Source organism: Coturnix japonica, chromosome 12, assembly GCF_054131305.1.
Source record: "Coturnix japonica strain WE chromosome 12, WE-NBRP24, whole genome shotgun sequence".
Taxonomy (NCBI): Eukaryota; Metazoa; Chordata; class Aves; order Galliformes; family Phasianidae; genus Coturnix; species Coturnix japonica.
In genome coordinates this window covers 11,509,704-11,527,076 of record NC_140674.1, presented here as the reverse complement: position 1 = coordinate 11,527,076, position 17,373 = coordinate 11,509,704, and the positions used below count along the sequence as shown (strand labels likewise).

Here is a 17,373-nt window from a genome sequence, read left to right as displayed (position 1 = left end):
AATTCTCAGGTTCTTTTGGGGGTAGAAACATTGCTACTGTCATTTCTTTGTATTACCATTCCAGTGAAGACCCCAAGCCATGCTCCAGGGCTTTGCTGTTCTTGGTTCTGGGTTTAACTGGTGCAAAGTGTGGACTATGGTGCTTCCCCTCTTCAGGATTTCTAAGCATCTGTAACCTGCTCCTAATGCAGGGGTTACTGCTCCTAAGAGCTGTTGCTGGGAAGATAGGTTTCTATGTTTGTAAGTTGTAGAAAAAGGAATTTTTTTCTTTTTTTTTTGACAGGCACTGAGGGCTGCACTAAATAACTTTGGAGTTAAGTGCAGATGGAGTAGGACATGAGAAGTACAGCTTGCTGAATTGCACAGGTATGTGTCTCTTTCCCAGGTATGTGTGTATGTCTCCATTACATTACTAGAGTTGCAAGGTTCTCTGTTTTCTCTCAGACAGTACTGGAGATAATTCAAAGTTTGAGCATGAAATATTTCTGTCCTATAGCATGCAGTAAGTCACCAGTGTCTAACCTAATGGCTATAATATGCTTTTTTTTTTTTTTTTATTTTTTTCCCCCCCACTGACACTTGTATTTTCTTATGTGAACAGCATATTGGTTTTTAAAGAAAGGAATTGCTGTGATTCCAATACTTTTTGCTAGTGTTGAATGCTGTGCGTGCACTAGGAAAAGCATCGGGCCCCTAATCTTTATTTGAAAATGTGTACACCTGGGAAGCATGCAGGATGTCAGCTTTGTTTGGTCTAATTAAAGTGTACTGTGGTGCAAGACTTGGCAAGCAACAAACATTTGCAGAAAGGTTGTACTGTGATAATACTTGATACTCTGCATGAAGAAGCAAAAGTTTGCTTGCATTACTTTGATTTTTTTAAAGATTCTAATAAGTGAGAATGAATTGTAGTGTGATAGTCAAAGACAATGCTTTTTTAATTTCATAAATATAAGTGAGTTTAAATGTTGATGGATTTTATTCTAGTTAAAGAGATCAGTTTTTAAGAAATAATGAGTGTTTTGTACTTAGTTTTGTGTATTCCCTCTGAATGATAAGATAGTTTTTGCACATTTAAGCAATGAATTAATTGATGAACGTGGGTATTAACACCGGAGCTGAAGACAAACCCTCCAGTCCTGCTGTGAAAACAACCAAAGCCTTTTCTAAAATACAGTGCGCTCATTGTGCTGCACTGAGAGCGTGTGAGTAAATTTAATATGGCTCCCACTTCTGTCTACAAGAAGGGAAGCTAATTCTTATTGCTACATTTATTTGGCTTTTTTTGTCCTCTGTGTTAGTCTTTGGCTAATGATTGCAAGCACAGAGAGCATTGATTCTTCTTGCTCTTTTGGCAGACAAACTACTGTTTGATTAGTGTTACTCTTTCCCTGGAGCAGAACTGTAGTGGCTTTTCACTACAGTGGCTTTCCAGGGTGTACAGTGAGCTGCTTTCTGTGCTTCTCTCCCCCAGTGTACAGGGATAGTGGGCAGCTCTTCATCACTCAGGATGTGATGTTTTGGAAAGGTCATCTTTTCACACGTTGGTCAGAGGAAGTTCAGGTTTTCTTTGCTGGCAGAGGGTCATGTATTACAGGATTTCTCTGAGACCTCACGTTACTCAGTGTCTGTTACTTTCATTTTCTTCCATAAACACAGGGGAATCTAAACTGCGGCTTATGCTTTTCCTGTCAACTACAAAAAAAATCAGTGTGGGTTACTCACTGACAAGAAATTAATTCATGGCTGCTTATAATGTTGTATTTCCTGCATATTTTGCTCAGCAGTGAAGTTGACTGCTCATCCCTGGCTTTGTCTGGGTATTGTTAGCGTGAGTTATATTTTGTTGGCATCTCTCTGCCTGCCTGCTTAACAGAAGGATCAATCAGTACACAGGATCCAAAGTGATTCCTTCTCTCCTGTGCACTTGTTTGGAGATGTAAAACAAACAGAAGGCAACTCAATCAGTTTCAGCTCCTGGAATAAGTAGGGCACAAGTTCTGAGTGAAGACAAAAACAACCTGAAATGAATGTAGACGAGGAGTGTTTTGTTTACGTAGAGAGCTAGTGCATTGATTAGGCAGAGGCAGCTGATGTCCTTGTGATCCAGGATGGCAGCTTCTGCAGCCATTCAGTTGTGGGTTGCAATCAGCAGAACCTGTCTGGGTATCTGGATAGAGGTAGAGACAATGAGTGCAAACCCATAAAATCCCATTTAATTCTAGGAAGGATACTTCTTTCTCTTTACTGATGCAAGGCATAGTGTTAACATTCTTCCTCCTGTTTCACTTAACTTTGATTTGTAATTAATCACTTAATAAAAACTCATTTTTGATTCTCGTGCTGCTAGCAACTGGACACATGATGGTGACATCTCCTGTGGCATAAAACAATGTTGGGTCTTATACACATAGGGTACTTGTTTCAATATTGCTTCAGTACTTTTTTAACAATCAGAAGGATATTGCAATTAAACAGAAGACTCTTGATTTTATCACTTTCTCATAAAAATCTAGCAATTTCCTAAAACCTTTTCTACATGTTCATAAGATGTTAGAAATTAAAGCATGTTGCACTTTCAGTTGGGAACAATGAATACACTTTTTTTTCTCATTTGGGTTAGTGAAAAATGATTAGAGAAGAAGTGATATATTTCAAATGTTTCAAATCGCTGCTGAGGAGAAAAAGAGATAATCCAGTGATCACATATAGGTCTTGATCTTCTGCTTGTGGGAGTCATTATTAAAGTTCCCACCGATTGTAGCAGTTCCAAACTGGGCAAAGTTAGTAGTTATGGAAGAAGAGAATTTCAGACAGGAAAATTTCAAATGACAGCAAGTGGTCCCTTCTGTCAACATGCATGTTTTTGGGATATCTTTTCACAGCTTATTCCTGATGAGAAATACCTTTTTTTTCTAAATGAATTCAGTAGCTTTGAATAGGTTCAAGCCTTACATGCAAAAGCCCCACATCATTTTATAAAACTGACTGTTTTAGTGTTGAAACACTGGTGTGTTGGTTTTACATTTTAGTGTAGGCTATGGTCCCAAATTTATCTAAACATACATCATCAATTTGTCACACATATAGCAATCCTTAGGGATATGAATATCTTTGTATGCACAGTTCATTGCATGATTGATGTTTAAAGATTCAATTTTTTGTCATTTTTATCCTGCTATATACACCAATGCATTAAATTGTTCTCTATTCTGTACAAACTAATGCTCATAATTGAATCAGGCCCACTCGGAAGATCTCTGGCTTTTCAAGTTGTGCCAGTGTTGTCTGTGGGACCGTATTGAAGGCCATGTGTCAAATTACGTGAACAATGCCTGGGAAAATTATTAGTACAGTTTGGTGGATCAAGTGAATTAATTCACATTTTCAGATAACCCTGAGCACATGTCCTTATTTAATCTAGCATGCTGCTAAGACAATACATAGTAGTTTTGTCTAGCTTTTTAAAAATAAAATATGAAATATTTCATACAAGTGATTTTTTAGTAAATTAGTGTCACATTGCCCTTGTAGTCCCATATAGTAGCTTGCAGGGTTTCCCTTCCATGCTCTGAACTTGCCTGTACTGATCTTGTAAATGTTTAGAAACAGATTTTAATGTAGATTTTTATTTAAACTGCTCATTCATGAAAAGCATGTAAATAATGTCAGGGTCTTATCTACAAGCTCAGGGTCTTCGTTGTTAGTATTGTTCTGTTTAGCAGAGTAGCATTATCTTTGAGTATACTTGAGATATAATTTTACCAGAATTTATTGCATTGTTATATCGACTGCTGTATGAGATTTAGGTTGTGACCTCTCAGCAGGCTTAGGCATGTTACCTGTAATCTTTCACATGCATACACTTTATCATAGGCAGAACTCCAGCTTTCAGATCAGTCATATTTTAGGGCTCACAATTGATATATCAGTCACAGTATAAAATGCTATCATTCTTGTAGACCAACTGTTTACCAGAGTATAACGCAAACTCTCCTCCTGTGTCTCATTTCATCACACTGTTCCACATTGTGATGTTTCAATGTGAAATGAAGTTTTTTCATGCTGTGCTTCTGAGTAGAAAAAAGACAGAAGTACATGTATGATAAATGGCAAAGGTTCCAAGAGAAACCTTGCAAAACAATACAATTTGGGAGCATTACATTTGCTTAAATAATTTAGTGCATAAAAGGACCTGTTAAAGTTTTATAACCAAATACTATTTAAGCGGCTTTGGGTAGAAAATTGGTTGTATTTCCATCAAATCACTTAATCTTATATCTTATTTAGAAATTAGAAGATATTAAGTAACTTGAGACTTATCATTGCAAAGTACTTTTGGAAAGAGCAGCGTTATAAAATTATTCTGATTTTAAAAATATAACTTAATATAATTAGCCATTTAAAGATGTTCTAAAATTCTCTGAGGTTAATATTTTGTTAGCTTTATAAATTGCACGGTCTAAGCAGGTATTTGATCTCATACACCAGTAGAAACACGTCGATTTTCTCTCAGGTATTAAAAAGTACATCGACTTCGGTGGGATATTCTTGTTCAGTGTGTGTTTGTAATGAAACTTTAAAAGCTATTTACAGTGTTATTTTTGCCACCGTTAGGACTGATATAATCTGAAAATCAGGACCAATACTATCTGGTCTGAAAAGAGATCAGTTGTAAGCAAAATTAGGGACCATTTGGAAATGTAAGCATGCCTGTTGTTATTTTTACACAGAGTATTGAAAGAACAGAGAGTTCAGCATTTGTTAAGAACCCAAATGATCCTTAACCTTTCTAAAACTCTTTAATGAAATACCACATTCAGGGAACAAATGTGATCCAGGAAGCTAACTTTACTTTCAGTGAACATGTAAGTGTATTTTGTGTCTTCAGAAATTTCCCATATCTAGAATTTATAAGCAGGAAGTATGGGTATATAAATCCTTAAAACCAAGCACCTGCCAACATTTTCAAGGTAGAACAGATTGACAGAAAAAAACAGTTGACAGCAAGTCTCTGCAGGGATTATTTTTTATTAGACTTGCTTGTTCTATGTGATATTTTTTAGCCTGTTGAAACATTCATAATAATGAATGCTGACTCCACTGCTACCCTTTGGGTTTGGAAACCTGCTGCCTTACCTCATCTGACAGCATCCTTTTCCTAGAAATAGTTTCCGTCTCTGCCTTTTCATTCAGAATTTGGTATTTATGAGAATATATGCTGTACTTATTATCAATAGTTGAGCAACAGGCAAAACCTTTTCTTCAGCTATGGAACCACTATAGCTACTGGTTCCTGCATGCAGTATCTTTTTTTGTTTGTGAGCGTGATATTTAATGGTGGGCAATATTTTGGTAGGAATGAATTTTAATGTTCATGTGTAACAATTTAAGAGTTTTAAATTCTTGACTGGGAATTTTTTATAGCTCTCAAGCTTTTAAAACAAAAGTAAAAGCACTAAATGATGGAGAAATTCAATGCTGTCATGAGTTTTCTTAATTAAAAATCTTTTCACGTTCTCTCTCTTTTTTTAGTAGTAATTCATGATAGCTAAATAACAGCTGCAAAATACAGTCTACTGGTGGCATCAAACCTGTGAAGTAGTGGAAAAAAAAAATCCTTAGTAACATAATTCTCCTTTGATTGGAATCGGCATATATCTTTTTTATAAATTCAGGTCAGGCCACTCAAATGGAAAGATTCAGAAAGTATCTAATAAAACCTACTTACAGTAATGTGCTAAAATTTCAGTAAGGAGGAGAAATGAATTTTCAAAATGGAGGATTTTATTTCTTGGATGAATTTGATTTAAATTCCTGAAAAGCAGACTAGTAGAAAAATTTTAAAGCCTGTAAATGGTGTATGCATACTGCTCCCCTCCTCACTCTCTTTGATAGTGTTTATTCATTGGAAATTATCTGATTTCTTGTTATGAGACATTTATACAGAACTGTGACAGGTGACACAGACCTAAAATTCATACTGTTTTGGAATGACATTTACTTTTAATCTGTCCAGTGTGAAGACTGGTCTATTAGATGACCGTTCTCTCTGACACAAGGTAACAAACACTGATGCATTAATCATGTAATTTAATATTTTTAGTATTTGTTAAAGATAACTATGAATAAAATTGTCATTGTTTTATTTACTATGCCTTGTAGTAAGTAAATGACTAGTGGACCCCATGCTAGAACATTGTCAGTGATCTATCAGAAACAGAAAATAAAATGAAAATGCTAAGCATGACTGTTTTGCTCACTAAAATGCCTGAGAAGCATGAATAACTACTTCTACTCAGAATTCAATATATAAAAAAATATATACCTATGTGGGAACAAGAACAACCAAGACAAAACAAGAGTGGGACTTAAATGGACTTAAAACATTATGTTAATAAACATGCTATTCAGTGTCCAAGCAGGTAATGTTAAGATTTCTAACCTTGAAGTTGATTTAAAATATATATATATATATGTATATATATTTATATATGTGTATATATATATATACACATGTATATATATTTATATTAAAAAATCCAATGATTCAGTTTACTTTCCTGAAAATCCACAAAAAAACATAATTAGACTTTCAGATATTACACTCTTTGCCTTATTTTTCTAAATTCCAGATGCTTTTTCATCTGGTTGAGCTTGAGCTTTGAAACTGTAAGATGAGCTCACTAGTTGATATTCAACTACAAATGAATAATATTTTCCTGGCATTCTACTTTTATTTATTTACCATCAGTGACTTCTTATACACCCTTCATAAAATGAAAATAATGCTTGAGTAGCACACAGATCTGTTTTCATTTCTTTCATTCTGTCAGAATAAACCTAGTTCTAGGCAGAAAATAGACAGCATCAACCAAATCTCAACAGTTTTGTAATTTGAATCTTGTGAGTTCTGTGCTATCAGAAGTTTGTATGTGAAAGGTATCCAGAAAGTGTGAAGGTACTTTGAATGATGCACAATCTTGTTGATGAAATACCAAATAACTGCTGCTAGTTGGCTAAATGAGAGCCAAAGATGAAATGAGTGGAGACCAGAGGAAGCAGTAAGTTGAAAGAGCAGAAATTATGTCATTCTCCTCAATTTACTGGAGCGCGCCTTCTGATTGTTAGATTTACAATCTGTTCTTGTTGGATCCTCATCTGTTTCTATTTACTCTGATAACAGTAAACCCCAAGAATGTTATACTAATCTGCTCATGGCAAAAAATGTTTCCATGTGTATTTGTGACTTTTGTCACCAAGAGTGAAGGTTATTGCAAGCTGTGCTTTTGAAGCTTATATTTTGAAGACTTCATAGCAAAGTGGAGAATGCACCCATCTGTCCTGCAGTGCACAAATCTTGCTTATGTTTTCTGCTGCCATTCAAACTCAGCTTGAATGAAGTTTTCCGTTCTTGTCACTCTCCCTAGATTCAAGAGATTTGGAATTAGACACACATATCATGTCTTAGCTCTTTGCGTACTAAGTAATTACAGCTAGCCATTGCAAACAGGCTACTTTAGTTTTAACAGAATGGAATTGGGTTAGGTATATGCAGTGGAATCTTTTCAAGGAACAGCTCTTTTTAATGATGCATAAGTCACTGCAAATTATGGCTAGGAACTGGTGAAATCCACTGTATATTGGCACAAAATATCTGTTGGATGTTGTTCTTCAGCAATCAGTTGAGCTGGACTGAATTTCTCACATACAAGTAAGGAGATGAAGTTGGGTTCAGTCATGCCTGTCAGTAAGGCAGGATTTTTCGAATGAACAGGGAAAGGGCTGTGTGTAAATATCCTGCACCAAGTGCTACTCTCAAAAGTAATTCTTGTACTCAAAAGTAATCTCAGTAAAACTTTGAATCCGTTAAGATTGTTAAGATTAATGGAAACTTTGTTATTGCCTTAGTAGAATCTTGATGAATCCCTAAGCATTAAACATCCCACAGCATTTTAAGCAGTTTGAAAACAAGAAATATATTCTTCTGGTTCAGATATGAAGTAATTTACATTGAACTGAATCACAAAGTCAAAATGTTCACTGAATATAAGTAGACAAAAAGCGTTCTTCATAGCAAGATTATTTATATTAAGATGAAAAGTTATAGCCCCAACAGAGTTTCTGATCATCGCCAGCTAGAAGTTCATACCAACAAAATAAGGAACTTTATAAATTATTCTCTTTAGCTTGAAATGTCACTAAAATCACGTCACCCGTAGCAGCAAAAATATAATACAGAGATTACAGTCTCCAACAACTTCATAAAACATCATTTTAAATTAGAGAAGGGGACACAATAAAAACATTAAGCAATTAGTTCTAAAATTCTTTAAAGAGTCAACACCAGGCTTAAAATCCCCAGGTCTGTACAAGATCAAAGAAAATGGCAAGGGTCTTACTGAGAGTCGATCTCTTTCTGAGATGGTAGTGGTAGAATGAAACTTTGATGTTTTATATACTTAAAGACACAGATTAAAATATTTTAATGAAGGTAAAAATGAACTCTGAAGTGGCCAGCCTTAATAAAAATGATACAATGTACCGTTCTGAGCTTGCCTTGCTTACCAGTGTGTTCTTATTTTAAATTGGAGCTGCAGTATCTAAAGATCTGTAGTGAATGAACACACAATTATGTTCTTTTAATTTGGTCTTGTTGATCCTTTAGGCTCCTTCAAAATCACAGTGCCATAGATTAAAAAAAAATAATAATCCAAGGTCTTGACCTTTTATGGGTCTATGAAATAAATGTAGAGTTCATAGCTGGGAACACGATCATTTTGGTTGAGATAAATTGAAACTGACAAGGGGACATGCTCTGAGGGAGCAGAACCCACTCTTCTGTGAAAAACAAGACCGATAAAAATATTTCTGTACTACAAAACACATATTTTTATAAATATTGACTGTGGTCATCAAACAGCATGAGATTAAGAAAACCCGAATCAATGTAAATGGTCTAAAAATTGTAGCACTAATTAGTTTATTAACTTTGTAAATTAGTGTAATGATAAAAATTCTTATGTTTAAGATTAGGCATTTAATTTTAGAACCCTAAAACAGAAGTTGAATATGTTGACTGGTAGCACTAGTTGTTTACATTGAGAAGTAGACGGACATTAAAAAACACAGATGGAATTTTCAAAAAGAATACCATTAGAAATGACTGAAAGGCAACAGAAACACTAAAACAACAGATAACATGAGAGGAAAGAGGCTCTTGTGATTTTAAGAGAATCAAATATTTGCTCTTAAAGTCATGCCCAACAAATTGAATGGAGCTGTTAATTAGTAGTCAGAAGAGGTGGTCTGATGAAGCATTACCAATGAAGCATGTGAGATCTGCACTTGTAACTGAGTCAAAGGGTTCCTTTTCCCACAGAAGCAGAGGTCAAACTCATTAAATATGGGGTTCACCTTGCTCCTGGTCTGCAAGGTACTCCTTCACTGGGTCCTCTGGGCCAACCCCTGTGTGGGGCGAGGTGTGCTCCCTAGGGGTGCTCCTCTCTGCCGAAGGAACACTCAAATCTGTAAACTCTTTGGGAAAGGAACACAAGGGATATTTGCTTGTATAGTGGTTTCTGCACCCAGCAGTAACAGCTACATCCTCATAAAATGCAGCACTTAAGATGGTCAAGGAAATAGTCGCAGCATGACAGAGAGAGATTACAACTTCATTTTCAGTCCCATCCAAAATTAACATGAAATGATATTGCCAAGCAAAACAGCCTCAGCACTTAATTTGGGGCATTAGCGATGCCATTATGAAATATGAGCTGCTGATTCTCATCCTGCCTCAGAAGCTTTTTATGCTTCCCAGATCAGCTTGCTTGGTGAATTAATCAGATGAAAAAGGCTCAGTTCGCTTGCACGAGAAACTGAAAGGATTGCCTGATGGCTTATGAAGCTATGTGATTTGTTTCATGGTGTGGGGACACTGAAAGAGAATTTTTATTAAAAAAAAGAGGTCTTGGAACACAGTCCTGCATGTGGTCAGCTCAGTGGGGTATCATTTGAAGCAGAATGTGAACAAGTAGAATTGAAATGGAGGGATCTTTGAAGAGTAATGAAAAAGGGGCTTTGGTTGCCAATAAAACAACTGTTAAGGATACTGAATGGGGATTCCTCAATCATTTAAAATCACTCCACACAAGAAATTTATTGCATTTTTTCTTTACTAGGGAACATGAAGGAATGAAAGGTAGATGAACTCTTCAAAAACCTGAAGCATGTTTCCCAACTTTCTGGAAAATTAGCATATGGTTGTAATTTTCTACGCAACTGCTCTTCAGGAGCAAATTCTTCCTTCTTTGCTTACGTATACTTTAGCACTGGCTTCAACTCTGCTGCAGGTGTGAACTATCTTCTCTGTTTTCCATGGGGTTGACAGTGTCAAGGCATAGTAACTATTGCTCTGCATGCTGCTCAAGAACTATGCCTTAGACTGTGCAGATAACAAAAGATAAACCTTGGCCCTACTGACTGGTCAGGAATTGGCATTTTACTCCTGATTTAACTTGTTTGCTTCAGCTTCAGCTTAGAACTGGATGTAAAGCCTTACTGTTTTTTCTTGTTCCTTCATATGCTTTGGGGGGTGGTGCTGGACTCGTCCCCATCAAAAGTATAAGGTATCAAGTTTGGATGCTCAAGTTAAGCCTCCATGCTACTTAACAGTGATATTTACTTCATAGAGAAGCTGTTTTGTTATATCTACGTATGAACATAATGACATATTTAAAATTTTGTGTCTTCTTTCAATACGTATTTCCAAATCTCTATATACATATACAATTAATAAGTGATTTATCATAGCCTGAACTCTGGACATCAGCTTGAAGTAAATTTGGTCCTATAAAAATGAAATGATGTTTTTATGCATGTAGGTGGGATAGATGTATCTTTCCTGATTACTGAGAATTTTCCAGATTTGTGCTTATTTTCCCACATACTGAATTGATCAAATAGTGAAGTTACAGTCTTATGTACTGAAATAATCAAGAAAAAAATTGCTTATATTTTTCAAGTTTCCGTTGGTATTTTGGAAATATTTTTTTTTTTTCTGCTTTCTTCAATCTATATTTTTTTTTCTATCTTTTTGAAGTAGAATATTTCTTGGACTTTGTTTCTTTTCTCCTCTTTGCCAAATTTCTTAATTTCTCATATTGAAAAAAAAAATGATGTTTTTGACTTCTCACTTAAAATGGTTTGGGATGGAAGATTTATGCTCTTGCTTTGCAAAAGAATTTGGTTAGAACAAACTAACGTTTCTCTGTAAAACAAAAACAAACATCCCTCTCCAACTCCAGCAAGAGTATTCTGAGATGTCTTCAATTAGCCTGTTGGAGATTTTCACAGAAATGCCTCCAAAACATTCCTACATTGACAGACCTCACTGAGAAGCTGGGGAATTTTACCGTGGTCTATTCATAATTTGCTTAGAGTATACAGAGAAAAATGGAAGGGCACTGTTGTCATTCCATGCTAATTATTTAATGTACATAAGAAAAGGGGAGAAGTGAAGTTCAGATGACAGGGCACTGTATTAGTAATGCCTATAACTTTCTTTGAGACATATTTGAGAGCTTTAGCTTTAGTTGTTCTCTGTATTACAACTGTGGCAATATGGCACCTCTGCAAGTTAGCCTTCTCTGGGGATGTGTGGTCAGTAATTAACAATGTACAACAATGCACGGTAATTTAGTAGGGAAAGTTAAGAAGAACACCTCATTCAATTAAAACTTGGCAAGGCTATGCAATTACCCATTCTGGAGGTTTGCCAGGATAGAGAAACCTGTACCTTATCGCCTGAAAAAAAGCAATGTGGGATATATAATCCATATAAGCCACTATAAACTGTTGGGCTTCAATTTATTTATTTATTTATTTATTTTTAGAAGCACAATTTGGAAAATAGAGAGGCAACTCAGCTCACATGGCTGTAATGGAAACCAATCCATATTTTTTTTTCTTCTTCTTAACTTCTTTAATAACATCAGAGAACTTTGTTCCATTAATTCAAGTCTGGTGTTCAAAAGTTAATTCAAGTCTGCTGTCTACTTAATTGCACGGCTATTGATCTAGGTGGAACACCTAAATATGGCCTGATGTGAGGCTGTTTCCATGGAGAATATAGCACAGGCTTTGTCAGAGTATCATATTGCTTTATTTTGTACTAACCATGGTTCAAAACAGCTGAAACTGGGACTAACATGTCCCCTTTACTCAGCCCACACAGTCCTTATTGTAGTCCAGATTGCTTTAGGCATATCAGTGATGAATAGCAAAGAGTGATGCTCCTAGCTCATTGCCATGGTAGGTCCTTTTCCACTGTGGACAGTTTTCTCTGTTAGCTCAGTCTGTCTCAAGATGTGCATGACATGTAGGTGCATGTTCCATCCCTCCTACCTGCTTGCCCATCTGTTCAAGTAAGTATGGTGCTGACAGAGCTACACATGTACTCCTCTGCCTGATCAGGCAAAAAACATTGAGCTGAGCAGAAATTCACCTCTGCAAAGTTTCTTGCCTTCCTAGAATCCCTGATAGAAACTGGTCAACCAAACAATACATTGACTATTTATTTATGAATACATTGACTACTCATTTATGAATAATTTCTGTCTTTTTTTCCCACTTCTTTTTATTGACAACTCTTCCCCCCCCAAAAAAAAACTGCTATGTACGAATTACCCTTAAAATCTAGTGTTTAGTGAGTAGCTACTTCAACTCTTCCTAATGTGTGGCTTTTTCAGGGATCAAAATCCATTTGATACTCTGTGTGAACAGTTTTGTTACATATTTCTATCTTTTTTTTCCAATGACTTTTGGGCACTCAAAGATAACATTTTAAAGACAGGACCCGTCTGTGTAACTTCTATGATTTGCTGACAAAATATATGTTCAGTTCTCTGGTTCACTACACTGAAACACACAAGAAAGAGAAAATGCTATTTTAAATACAGATTTACTAACGTGAAGGCAACCTTGTGAAGCAGTTTTACACAGGGGAGTGAGTTATGCATCAAATTCTTGTGCCTGGTTTCTGTGGGTTGAAAGCTAGAATTCATGGCACCTAGGTGTCTTCCAGACTTGGGCAAAACAGTGCAAAACTAGTTAGTTATGAAATATAAATTAAAAATAATTAATAGAAGTTCCTCTGAAGATCAAACATGGTGGATTTACCTAGTTCAGCCGGTTATCCCAAAAGGAGTGGTTGGAGAGTGGGGTTAGAGGATGAAGGAAGCAATGAAGGGAGCAGGAGCAGATGAGGAGCCTGAAACATATTCAGAAGCAATTTATTTTGGTGTAAGGGCATCCATGAGAAAGCTAAACTCAATAGGACATTCAGAGAATGGTTGGGTTTACAGAAAACATTTTGCTTTCCTCCATTTGAACTATGGGTTTTCATACTTCCCTTTGTAGGAGCATAACTGGGTATTTTGCAGCTTTCTTAGGCCATACTGTGACCTTCAATGTTTCATAGTGGCAGCAGCAGGAGCTTTGTTTCAGGCTAGAACCTGTCTAGAATATCTTGAAAAAAATGTGTTGTTTCAAAACAGACAATGTGGATATTGTCTTTTGCCAGTAGCTAAAATAAAAGTGAGTATCTATTCCAGAAATTGTTTACTTCCTTTTATGTAATACTTTCATTGGTCAGTTGATAAGCTCTAGATCTAGAAAAATCAAAATTAAGTCTATAATAGTGAATTAGTTAATTTAATTTGTATTGTTTTATACCAGCTAAATACGTAGCTCTCTACATAGCAAGTGTGAATGACTGAGAGATCTGCATTTCTTTAACTGACTGAAAACAAAGAAAAGATCTGAATTTCCCTCTGAGAAACTACAAAGAAAAAATTACCTATGACCTTCCAGAGGATGCTGGGTAGCTCAATCAGTGAGGGAATAAGAAGGAATAGCTTATGACCTTGGCAAGGGAGATGAGCCATGGTGAAAGCTTTCACTAATGCTCTCTAATACTCAGGGAGTACAAGAAACCTGAAGTTGAAAGCAATGAAAGTTTTGATGAAACATGCAGTGGAATGCTATGGAGGAAGCTGAGAACTGATACTGGCAAGCAGAATTGAAGATTCTGTATTGTTCTACTTTGCATTTATGATCCGATATGTCCTTGAGTTAGATCTCAGCTTATCACATCTCCCTACATTCCTAGATAGCACTTAATTAATTTACTTAAATATTTACTTAACACCTTTTAGACTGTGAAAATGGGAAAATAACCAGAGCAAAGAGGGTACTGGGAAAAAGAAAAAATAAATAATGTAGAGTTGAATCAAATGAGCATATGACAGCTTTTTTTTTTTCTTTTTCTTATTTTTTTTAATTTATTTTTTTATTACCAGAATTGACTCAAATCTTGAAAAAAATCCTATATATAATTTATAATAGCCTTGGCTTGTACATTGGTGCTTCATCTGCGGGTGACAGTAGATTTCATTAATCTTGGCAGTACTAAATGGCAATATTTTAAAATAAATGAATGTTCTGGAGCACTTTCATTAGCTCTGCGTAAACAAACTTTCTTTCAGTAGGATTCTTATTTCTACTCTTTAGATTCAATAAACTGTTATAAGAAGAGAGAAAGAGACTATCTCAACCTTTAGTGGGCCATAAATGTAAGAACTAAGAAACATCCCATTCTTTGCTGCTTTTCTTTTGAAAAGCAAGTAACTAAATGTTCTTCTTGTGTTTTCCTCTGAACTATATTAATTGGGAGAGAAAAATAAGAGGCTGGAGCAGTTGGTTTAAAGATTTGAAATATCACTTTCTTTCCTTTTCCATGAATTTATACACTCAGATTTCAATGCCCATGTTACACCCATTACACTCTGGTTTATACTTAGTAATGGTGCATGAAAATGTTTAACACCCTGATCACAAACACTGTAGCAATAGTCACCAAAGCAGTCACAAAGCTGCACCATCATATTTTATGATCAGAGGTGTTAAAAGATCAGCATTTCATTTGTGATTTTTCTTTTGTGTGTGTGTTTGTGTATGTAAATCTACTCTTTCAACTAGAGCTCATTTAGCTAAAAGCCAAATACTGGCACTAACTCACAGGTGGTGTAGATTGTGCTGAGGGTGAATGAACAAATACATTTTCATCCAAAACATGGAAACCTTGGAAAGCTTATTCACTTTCCGCAGTGCCTATGGAGATCCACGATAGGTCTAGCAATAGGTGGTGATGGTTTCTTCCAAAAACAAATATTTCCATGCAGATGGTGAAGTTTAGAACTCTTGGCCATGCTTTGGGCCTGTGAAATGAAGGATTTCACCCATACAGAGGAGAAGGCAGCGCAGATCCATTTCTCCTACTCCTCACCCAGCTGAGTAATGGAGGCACATTAGCATTGCTGTCTGGGCCTTCAGCTCCTATAAAGGCTTGTGTGTCAGAATTCATTGCACAGTGTGAAAACCAGCCATTAAAACAGTACACTTGTTTGTCAGCAAGCTGATAGTAATTAAACTGGCTCAATTTACCATAATAAAATATTTTCTTTCCAAGTGTCAGAGTTTCAAACAGTCTAGCATCTGAAAAACATTTTGTTTGTTTTGGACTCATATGTCCCCACCACAGAGCTGGAATTTTGTTAACAGCTCCTGATACATGAGCCAGAGGAAAAAACTCTCTCCCCTCACTTAGTTGGCTTTTTCTGGTGCTAAGAAGCAAGCAGGGACGTTAAGGTGCGTGCATCAGTAAGTGAAGCAGGCATTAGATTTTCACCTGATGATGTGCTGAACATGAAGATGTCCTATTTCAGTCTTCTTCCTGATCAGAACCATGGTTTCAAGCTAAGCTCATATTTTACGTAACATTTAATATCTTGGTAGTTGCAGACTGAAATGGGGTGAAACATTGTATACCAACTGTCAGCCTCATGCAAACATTCAAAAAACAGATGCTAAATCTTTGAAGTCATTGTTAAGTTTAATAGCTTTAGAAAATCATTACTCAAATCAATTCCCTGAGGTCTTTTTGTCAAGTTCCAGAGGATCTAAACTTAAAACAAACAAAACAGCCCTCCAAGAATTTATCTGGCAATTAAGAGGAGTTTTCTTTCTTTAGTAAAAGTTTTCTATGGCATTAGAATCTCATGACATTGTACAGCTAAACTCTGTCAGGATATCCTGAAAGTTCATCAAATAGTCTCCAAGCTATTCGTAAATATCACATAAAAAACCCAGCTGCCATATTTTACATTTAATGCACATTCTGTTTAAACTAAAGCAAAAGTACAATGTTAATGATATGTGTGCCTAAAAACTGTGTGGTAGCCTTGCTTGGCTAGCACTGATGCCAACTGCTGACCTTGCTGAAGCTGTAAACCAGGAGAAAAAAAAATCCCCTGAAATGATTGATCAGTAGCTCCTAATGGCATTTTTGTCAATATCCAGCTGATTTTCCTGTTGCTCTTTCTTACATATTTATACTATTCACAGTCTGGCAAAAATTTACAAAAAAGTATCCAAGTGATGGTTTCACAGCAGGTGCTGGATCAAACAGGTCTTGTTCTTTGCCCCCATGGGAGGCCTACATGGATCACAGGAATCCTGATACTGCCCTTCAGATGACCTGTAGTAAAACTGCGGAAGATATGCTTAGTTTCTTCCAATGAATAAACAAAGTGTACATGAAATATTTGTATAAGTATGAATAGGGGATTTATTTTTCTATATATACTGCTTGTCTATGTAGTTGATTGAAAATGGCATGAAGTAAATCTTGCCTAATAGATACTTATACAAGAATTTTATTTAAATGTCTGACAGTGTAAATGTCAACATTTGCACTTTGATCATGGTATGAATATACTGGTTTCAACTGGATAGAGAGGGAAAAAAAATTACAAGAAAATACGTGGGTTTTACAAGGAAAAATATATAGTGGGCTTATAAAATGCAGTTTGAGAAAGTCTCAGTAAGCTTCAAAGACCAAGACCAAAATGTACTCTGTAGACTTTGGATTTCATCCATTACTCTTAGCTTCAAGCTGTAAGTTAGAAACTAAGACAGAACTTCTGTAACATATTCATGACTTGTTTAGGCACTGCCAAATTATTTCTCATCAGACCTGAGATTTATTGCAGCTGGATTGAGGTGGCTGTCTTTTCTAGAATCATTGAAGTCTTTGTCATGAATAACAAGAATCAGAAATCTGGAGGTGAATTGAAGTAAAACACAGACAAATATTCAAAAGGCAGTGGACTGAAAAGAGCAAACTGGAGCACACTTGTAAAGCTCACAGAAGAGAATTTAACCATCTGATCAGAATGCCTGGGCCCTGAAATGAACAGTGGTAAAAAATCATGAAGTGGAACATTAATCCATTGCCATGATAAGAATGTAAAA

At 35.9% G+C, this 17,373-nt stretch overlaps 1 long non-coding RNA gene across 2 annotated transcripts in view; it reads left to right on the top strand.

Moving 5' to 3' along the window:
- LOC146758851 (uncharacterized) overlaps positions 1–17,373 on the top strand; it is a 206,276-nt gene that overhangs the window by 91,389 nt on the left and 97,514 nt on the right. For both annotated transcript variants that reach the window (XR_014933228.1, XR_014933229.1), the window contains exon 2: positions 284–366. This is a non-coding gene — a long non-coding RNA (uncharacterized LOC146758851). The remainder of the gene's footprint in view (positions 1–283; positions 367–17,373) is intronic.